Genomic DNA, 10,364 nt, shown 5'->3' with positions numbered 1-10,364 from the left:
CTAATGGACTTTGTGAGAAAATGAACCAGGTGGTAATGGATCTCCTGAAAACGTTGCCCCTGGAAGAACGCAGTCTGTGGCCTGAGAAGCTGCCCGATCTGGTGGACCTATACAACCACATCCCGGTAGGTTCCACCAACTGTACCCCGGCTTACCTAATGAGGGCGAGACCTGGTAAGTTACCTGTTGACCTGGAAATGGGAGTCCTGACACCCGAGGACACTTCACCAGAAGCAGACTGGGACACAGAGAGGCAGCAGCAGTACCGGAAAGTACAGGAGAGCGTGGAGCGAAGTCTCTGTCAGGCTAGGGAAAGACAAGAGAAAACTTACAACCAGTATGCTCCCGCTGTTCCCCTGGTACCCGGAGAGCAGGTCTTGAAGAGGAAAAGACGGCTCCACAAGTTGGACGACCAGTGGGAGAAGGACCCGTACACCGTACTGCCCTCAAGCCACGAGAACCCGAAAGTCTGTACCATCAGTAAAGACGGAGGGGAGACCATAGCCATTGTATCCCGGGATCACCTGAAGAAGTGTCCTGAACAGCTACGGAACCCTGAAGAGGAACAAGAAGACCATCGACCCGTAGAGGAAAGGGAAGATATGGTTAGTACTGTGCTCGGAGACTTCCCTCGGTCCTGGACTCAAGTCAATGGTGCAGTTGTGGTACCCGTCCTCACGTTCCTCCAACCAGCATCCCAAGTGCCTACGGAGCAACAGGTAGAGCTGGAAGAGCAGCCGGTCCAGGAGGCAGAAGACTCCACACAAGCAGAACAGGAGGATCAACCCTCTGCTTATAGTGAGCCTGCCGTACCCCTAGTGAGCCAAAGAGCCGGTAGACAGCTGCCCAGTTTACCCTTGACAGCTCCTACACCCTGTAGTTCAGGGCTAGACAGTCAGCTCCGTAGGTCCACTAGGGCCACTAGAGGCCAGTTACCCGCACGTTGGAGGATTTGAAGTGTATAAACTGTTTTATTTGTGGTTACCTGTTTTTCTTGTTGCTTGTGTATAATTATGTGTTTCTAGTTATTTATAGGAGTCCTTGGTGGATTTACCGGGAATCCTTGTACATGGTTGGAGCGTAACCTAGGAATGGACTAAAGACTGTTAAGGACTCGGGGCAGGACAGACCCCTACCTGGTTACGTCTCCCTGTTTTGGTGAAATGGACACCTTGCTTTTCTTCAAAAACTGCACCCGGTTGCGGACACGCCGTGACCATCCTTATGTGTTTTTCTTATTGTATTATTATTGTTTATACCTTGTTATGTTTTTCTAAAAATATGTTTAGTCCCGGAGTACTAAATTTCACTAGGGGGGAATGTGGCACCCCAGGGGTCTGGTTTCCACAGTAACAGCAATGTTATGTCTGAGAGCAGGTGGGAGGTCTCTTGGTCAGGGATCCTGTGCATGCCACACCTCCTGCCCAGTCCTGGGAGGGGAAGAACTTCCCCTATATAAACCTAGGGCTGAGGCAGGGTTAGTGAGTAGAGAAGAAGTAGAGACAGAGAAGAGAAGCAGCATAGGAAGAAACAACAGGAGCTCTGTGGGAGCAGTACTACAAGGAGTCAGGGGCTGGCAGCTGCAGAGCTCGCCCTGACTGAGAAGATTTCTTACCGGACCCGGAGTCCGAGGCTGTGGGGACTAACTCCTACCCAGCAGCAGAATCCGTCAGGCAGGGGATTTCAGGTCCTCTGGCCAAGAAACCCGAAGGCACGGTCACACGCGTGGGACCAGCACCGCCGTCGTGGAGCGGAAGCTACTAGAAGGCCCCGAGTCACCGGCCATACGGGTGAGCACCACACGGTACACTCAGGGACGTGGGCTACTTATACCCGCCTCTAGCAAGGTAGCCAGAAGAGTACAGTTAGTTTGGGAGGCCTACAACTCCGCCTGGCCAGGGGAGATCCCATCTGCTCAAGGACTGACCAGGCCCCAATCGCTAGCCAGTACTCCGGGAGGGTCTATCTTTGTCACCAGTAAAGACCCTGAACTACACCGTACCGTCTCCGAGTGGTTCCTGCTACCCCCATCATCCACGTCGGCTGCCCTGAGGCCATACCCCTCCCGTTGGGGGTGATACTATCACGCTGCACAATCCTACCACCGGCCTCAGCGGTCTGCCCTGCAGCGGCAGCTCCTTCGCTGCATTCAACGGGTGGCGTAGTCGTACAACATCTACCGCTAATACAGCGCCACTTAGTCTGACTCCCTGGGCACGGACCGGGTCACCGCCACGAGACTACAACCCTCAACAGATACGGCTCCGGGTAAGCTCCCGCGTGCGCAACGCTGCGCGACACAGGCCCAGGGGTGCGTCATATATACATCACAGGAGACGCTGGAGGCATATATACATCACAGGAGAGGCTGGAGGCATATATACATCACAGGAGACGCTGGGGGCATATATACATCACAGGAGACGCTGGAGGCATATATACATCACAGGAGACGCTGGGGGCATATATACATCACAGGAGACGCTGGAGGCATATATACATCACAGGAGACGCTGGGGGCATATATACATCACAGGATGGGCTGTGGCTGCCACTGATGTCGTCATTGGTGGGACTGGAGCGCAGAGCGCGCTGACTCCAAGGTGCGCCCGTGTCCTCACTGCACGCGCCGTAGCGTTCTGTACTGAATGTTGCGTGCACATGCTTGCACGCAGTAATTAAAAGGACCCGCGGCCAGAAATATGAGGCCGCTGGCCAGAGTACTGCGGTCCGCAGAAATGAATGGGCGCCGCGAAGGTTCATCTACAGTATGTCGGCTGCACTGTTTGATCTCTTAGTCAACGCATCAGTGAACACATTAGGAACATCATTAATTCCACCACCTGTAATATATCTGCAGCTTCTCAGCATTTTATACATCAAAATGGTCATTTAAATCATTTTAAGGTAATAGGTATCGAAAGTGTAAAAAAAAAAAACAGTCGGGGGTGGGGTGAATGAGAAATTGGTATAAGAAAGTCCATAGCAGAGAGGATTTTTGGATTCCAGATATCCTAATGGCATGAACATGATGGTATGTGTCAGGAATATTATAAAATATTAATGTCAGGGAGAGATTAACAGCATATTAGCCTTTCTCCCATGCCCTCTGCTGTAGTGTTTGTCCAGAGATCACAATCATACAGTGTCTAATGCAAATTATCACCACTTGTCAGCACCGAGCTGTCCCATTTTCCTCAGCACAGAAGCCCCAATTGACAAACGAGGCCAGCCAAGGAGTGTTATAACTTCGTTAGGAAGCAAGCATCGTGTCTCGAAAGACGCAGGAGGTAATTAAAACGCAGGCTTGCACTAATTTGCGTGTACCCGTGAGGCTGCTTCCCGAGCCTCAAAGGGAAATTTCTAGACGCACTGACTCCGATATGAAATATGAAATCTTGTGAGTTCCAGAGGTCCGACAGTAACGGGACCCATATGTGTAGTGACCAAATCAGCCCAGGAATGTGTAGGTAGTTTTCCAGGGCTGTAACCAAGATCAGGGAGCTGCAGCACAAAAACACCAGAATGGCTGACTGCAGCTATGTGATGTGTGATATCTAAATAAAGATAAAATCATAAGGGAAAAAATGGCGTAGTTTTCCAGCTTCTGCGATCAATGAGCGATGAGTTATCGCAGAAGTGAGCGTTTTTAAAAATGTACAGGCTGGAGACCGGCCCACATGATGTCACCACAAGGGGCGTGTGGCCAGATCTCCCCTTAGGTATAAGAGAACCCATGGAGAAGACAAGATCACTCATTGCCAGGGGGGAATAAGAATTATAAGCAACGGGTCCTGTTCAATAACAGCATCATCTGGAGAGCCCCTCCCCCACCTATATTGAATCGTCTCAGCGAACATATAGTGTAAGTAAAGTTATCTTCTTTCCTCCTGTTTATTTTATGTAACTGCGTATGTATTTTAATGTCTCCCTTGTAACATCCTTGTATATATTTTTCCTAAACACTGCCTCCCTTTTGGATTAAATATAAAATTTAATAGTTCTGTTTCTTTTGTTCTGGAATCGTTCCCTTCCCCGAAGCCATATACGCTACCAAAACGCAGGCATTCGGCCAGGCCTGTATTATATTTTAAACTTGGCTGGTGGTGGCAGAGAGTATTAATAATTGGGCTATTGTGAAGCTGACAGTGACCGTATGGAGGGCGTTAAACACGGTTTCCAGGCTGTGGAACCCAGGGTGTTGAGCCATACGCTCACTGGTCGCTTACCGATACCTACATAGAGAGTAGTCTGGATCGTGTTCTCGCGACTCCGGACAAAATACGGACAGCGTGACGGCACGGTGAGATATTGCGTGATCTCCCCGGTGTCGTCCCCCTGTGTGTGGGTGGAATCCCTGACAAATTGGTAGCAGCGGTGGGATATTGTGTGATCCTGCCGGTGCTGTTCCTGACAAATTGGTGGCAGCGGTGGGATATTACAGAACATCAGTGGCTGGATTGAGCAATCATTCCTGTCACTGAAAACTTGCACGGTTCTTGCGAGAATTCTGTGCAGAGTTTTAAGAAATCAGACTCAGTGTTTTAATATTTTTTTTTATCTGGGACATTACTATACGTGTAGCAGTTGCATCCCCTCCCTTCTCTTGTTTTTCTATCCTATCTTTTATTTGGCAATAATGGCTACACGTGGAGAGCCCTGGTATCACCAGCAGACGAAGACCACTATCACTGCCCTTTGTGAGCTGAGGCAGATTGACCCCACGGGCAAAAACAAGGCCCAAATGATTGCTGAACTGTTGCAAGGTGATGCAGAGCCTGTCCGACAGCAGAGCCCTGATGATGGGGCGGCCAGCCAAGGCCTGGATGGCACTGCTGCAGGGGTCCCACCTGTGATTGCCAGCCATACCCGCAGCCAGGGTAGTATGGACCCCCACCTGCAGATGGCCTTGGAGCAGCTCGCCGCAGACGATTGTGACGGACGACTGCAGCTGATCCTGAAATTCCAGGAGCGAGAGGCTGAGAGAGCTGAGCGACAAGCACAAGCTGACCGACACCAGCTGGAGCTAGGCCGGATTCAGAAGGAGTCATCCTCCACGCAGATCCATGAGTCCAACAGTGCCAGCTGCTTTAAACCCCGTCCTGAGCACTTCCCTGTGACGGAAAAGGATGTGGACTTGGACACATTCCTGTGAGGCTTTGAAAAGGCCTGCAGGCAGTATCAGCTGCCCACAGACCAGTGGGCAAGGTACTTAACTCCAGGGCTCCGAGGAAAAGCCTTGGAGGTGTTTGCTTCCCTCCCTCGAGAACAAGATGGAGACTATGAGGCCGTCAAGCAGGCCCTGACAAAAAGGTACCAGCTGACTCCGGAGGTTTACCGGAAAAAGTTCAGAGCCCTCCAACATGGACCACATGACACCTACAGTGATGTGGTAGACGAGCTCAGAACCAACTTTGAGCAGTGGATCCGAGGACTGTCAGTCACCACCTTCGAGGACCTGAAGGATCTGATGGTGAAGGACCAGTTTCTTCATCTTTGCCCAGTGGAAGTGAGGCAGTTTGTGCTTGACCGGGAGCCGAAGGAAGCCGCCAAAGCAGCCCAGATCGCGGATACTTATGAGGCCAACCGCACACCAGAGTGTGCGGAAGTCAGCCACCGCCAGCTGGAAAGGGGGTAAGCCGACGACCACCCCCAGTGTTCCAGCCAGCCGGCCCTCAGTGGGTCCTGCCCCATCTTTTAGCACCCGGCCCGCATTTGACTCCCGTAGGTGTTATACTTGTGACCAAACGGGTCACATCAGCCTTGTCTGCCCGGAGAGGCAGAAGATGGACCCCACACCTGAGGCCCCAGGGCCTACTGCAGCCATTCTTTTTGTGGGTGGGGCGGTTGGTCGGGCCCAGGAGAACTTACAACCCGTTACCGTGGGCAACACTGTCACTGTCGGCCTTAAGGACACTGGCGCAGAACGTACCCTGATCCGCCCTGAGTTTGTGTTACCGGAGGAACTCATTCCTGGGAAGACTCTGACTGTCACCGGGTTTCGGGGTGTCCGCCGTCCCATACCGATGGCCCGAGTTTTCCTGGACTGGGGTGAGGGGAGGGGGTTAAGGGAAGTGGGGGTGTCGGAGAATCTCCCCACTAATCTGCTATTGGGAACTGATCTGGGACGGTTGGTTGCCCGATACATTCCTGACAACCCTCCCAGATCTGATAGGTCATGTAATGCCACTGTCAAAAATGTGAATGTGATGTCTAATAAAAGTGTGTGTTGTGGTAAAGGGGAACTCAGCCGCCTCACCTCGCGGGGTGATGCTGCTGAGGATCCCCTAAAGCGAGCCAGTATAAGTGCTAGGGGCAAGGGGAGCAGGCACAGACACCAGGAAGCAGGTCGTCCAGTGCAGGTGACCAGTGTCACACCAGATGGTGACATGGTCAGTGGTAGCTGCCCCATGACTAGCACGGCTCCAGAGGTGATGTGGAAGGATGGGGAGAAACACGGGGATCATAGGGAAAGTGGTCCCGTGCCGACGACCAGTGTCACGACGGACTGTGACATGGCCGGTCATAGCTCCCCCCTAGAGAGCACAGCTCTCAAGGTAAAAGAGATGGCAGGTAAAAAGGTAGGCCCCAAAGCCAGGCAAGGTGACAGGATAGTGTGTCCCCCTGTCTGTCAGGAGTATGGGAGGAAGGTACCCATAGCCTGTCAGAGGTGTGGGGAAAATATATCCCAAACCGGTCAGGGTGATCGGAAAGCTGGACCCTCGGATTGGTGGGCAAGTGGATCTGCGGCTTGTCGGATCAGCAGGAAGGGTGGGCCAGGAGGTGGGCTCAAGGGGCGATCTGTAAATCACCCCTTATGCCACCTCAAAGAGGGGAGGATGTCAGGAATATTATAAAATATTAATGTCAGGGAGAGATTAACAGAATATTAGCCCTTCTCCCATGCCCTCTGCTGTAGTGTTTGTCCAGAGATGACAATCATACAGTGTCTAACGCAAATTATCAAGACTTGTCAGCACCGAGCTGTCCCATTTTTCCTCAGCACAGAAGCCCCAATTAACACACGCCTGGTAAATAGTTTATGCAAACGAGGCCAGCCAAGGAGTGTTATAACTTCGTTAGGAAGTAAGCATCGTGTCTCTGAAAGACGCAGGAGGTAAATAAAATGCAGGCTTGCACTAATTTGCATGTAACTGTTGAAGCTGCTTCCCGAGCCTCAAAGGGAAATTTCTAGACGCACTGACTCCGATATGAAATATGAAATCTTGTGAGTTCCATAGGTCCGACAGTAACGGGACCCATATGTGTAGTGACCAAATCAGCCCAGGAATGTGTAGGTAGTTTTCCAGGGCTGTAACCAAAATCAGGGAGCTGCAGCGCAAAAACACCAGAATGGCTTACTGCAGCTATGTGATGTATGATATCTAAATAAAGATAAAATCATAAGGTAAAAAAATGGCGTAGTTTGCAAGCTCTCCGATCAACGAGTGATGAGTTATCGAAGTTAGCGTGTTTAATAAAAATGTACAGGCTGGAGACCGGCCCACATGATGTCACCACAAGGGGTGTGTGGCCAGATCTCCCCTTAGGTATAAGAGAACCCATGGAGAAGACAGGAGCACTCATTGCCAGGGGGAATAAGAATTATAAGCAACGGGTCCTGTTCAATAACAGCATAATCTGGAGAGCCCCTCCTCCACCTATATTGAATCGTCTCCACGATCGTATAGTGTAAGTAAAGTTATCTTCTTTCCTCCTGTTTATTTTATGTAACTGCGTGTGTATTTTAATGTCTCCCTTGTAACATCCTTGTATATATTTTTCCTAAACACTGCCTCCCTTTTGGATTAAATATAAAATTTAATAGTTCTGTTTCTTTTGTTCTGTAATCGTTCCCTTCCCCGAAGCCACATACGCTACCAAAACGCAGGCGTCCGGCCAGGCCTGTATTATATTTTTAAACTCGGCCGGTGGTGGCAGAGAGTATTAATAATTGGGCTATCGTGAAGCGGACAGTGACCGTACGGAGGGCGTTAAACACGGATTCCAGGCTGTGGAACCCAGGTTGTTGAGCCATACGCTCACTGGTCGCTTACCGATACCTACGTAGAGAGTAGTGTGGATCGCATGCTCGCAACTCTGGAAGAAATACGGACAGCGTGACGGCATGGTGAGATATTGCGTGATCTCCCCGGTGTCGTCCCCCTGTGTGTGTGTGGAATCCCTGACAAATTGGTGGCAGCGGTGGGATATTGTGTGATCCTGCCGGTGCCGTCCCTGACAGCATGAATATGAATGTGCATATCTTGCATAAATATATTAACATATACCTAACTAATTACGATGGAATACAATACTTTGTTAGTATTATGCTTATAAGGCAATGACACACACTGCTTTCCTTCTATCTTTGTTGTGAATGGGATGCAGCCACCCATAGGGTTTTTTTTTCGAGTATATACCTGCCTCTTTCTGGCGGTGGTACCAGCTGTGTACCATCCTCAGGGGGCGCGTATTTAAGCAGGAAATCGCTTGGACTGGCATGCCATGAATAAGAACCAAGTGCACACACCGATTCCAAAACAACGTGTCAGCCAGAGTCACTTCAATCAGGACGTCCAGTATTTACCGGGTGAACTTTTACGCTTTTTGGAAGTACTAATAAATGATACTGCTTATAAATTCACTGAAACCAAGTGCTGGATTTTTTTCCTCCTTTCTCCTGATCAGTAAAAATCAAAGAAAAGTCCTCTCACAACTTCTTTGATGGAAAAATAATAATAATGTTACGAGTCTCAGAAAACAGAGACAGAATCCAAAGTTTTTTCTCCTGCATTTTTTTTTTTTTTTGGTTCGCTAAAATATGTAAAAGTTGGTATTGCTGTAATCGTAATGACCTGAATCCTACTACTAGGTCAATTTTACTCCATAATGAATTGTTTTAGAAACAAGACCAACAAATAATGGTGGAGCCGCCAGAGAATTTTTCACAATTTTACTACACTTTTTCTGACAGCTTTGCTGCCAGTGCTTTACTTTTCGACTGTAGAAATAGTAGTTAGAAGATGACTGAACATATGAACAGCGAGCCGTTCTGACATTGCAGTTCGTATGTTCATTCTTTTTAGTATTTTTTAACATTCCCTAAGAAGGCAAAAAAGAGTGAGCACCAAAGAGCAACCATAGACTAACACGGCACAACCTGTCTTTAGTATAGAATTGGTGAAAGAATTCTACCTGAATTCTGAAATAAGTTTGTGCAGATTGTGTTTTTTTTTTAAAGGTCGTGGTAGATCGCCTCACTCAGCTTTACATGGAGGTAGACACAGGAACACTGTCTCTTTAAGTTCTTCCCAGGTTTATTATACAGGTGGTATAAACCGTGCTGAAGTAAAAATAAACACGGCCTTTTGGGTAAAAACAGGAAAACAAACAAAAAACTCAGTGGTAATACCACGCACAGTCCTTGTGGTAGAGGGGGATCCTCCTGCTCAGGGTTCAGTAAACACACTGTTCAGGTTTAGCTCAAACCAGACGTCTTTTGTCTGGAGCTAGCCTCTCCAGATGCTGAACACCACATGGCTCAACAGGCTGGCTATTTATATCCAAGACCACACTCCGTGCTGGAGATATGGTGAACAGCCTCCCACGCGCTCTACAGCTGTTCACATAAAACCTGGCCCATTAAAAATGGCCGATTAACTCTCTTGGCACATAACATGCTGGATAAAACTTCCAGGCTTCACATCACTGAAGCTAATAGCCTCAGTGAAACATATCTCCTCTCCAGCACTCTGCTTGTGACTTTGTCACAAGGTGGTAGAATCTAATAAACTCCTTGGCTTTTGCTATTTAACTCTTATACAAGAATCAGGATTTCACTGCAGTAGTGACCCTGGTTGTGGTCCCATGGATAGTCTCAGATTAGCAGTGAGTACAGGAAGAGGAATAGTACATAGATCAATAGAACAGAGGAATGGTTAGATGAGGAAGAAGCAAATTCACAGTTGGGCTGAAGTCAGAATCCAGAGAAGAAAGCAATAACTGAGTGACAAAACTAGGGATGAGACAAAGAAGGGCACAGATATATGAGGTTAGAGATGTTTGAACCCAACACTGTTATGAATACCATTTAAATAGGCCTCCAGATAATGTGATCTGGTAACGCCAAGAACCAAAAGTTGGAAATAATGATCCAGAAACTTTAGGCTGCTGTATGTTGCTAGAAAGACACCATGTAAAAAGAAACTGTGTGGCCCAGCGTCAAAGGATGAGACCGAGAAGTAATGTATACAGAAGACCGAGAAGTAATGTATACAGAAGACCGAGAAGTAATGTATACAGAACGTATCTGCTCTTTACGATGACGTTGATATCGCTGCTCATATTTTATAACATTAATT

The sequence above is a fragment of the Phyllobates terribilis genome, unplaced genomic scaffold (assembly GCF_046119375.1).
Source record: "Phyllobates terribilis strain yellow unplaced genomic scaffold, ASM4611937v1 Scaffold_1__5_contigs__length_1240528914, whole genome shotgun sequence".
NCBI lineage: Eukaryota > Metazoa > Chordata > Amphibia > Anura > Dendrobatidae > Phyllobates > Phyllobates terribilis.
This window is presented reverse-complemented; position numbering follows the sequence as displayed.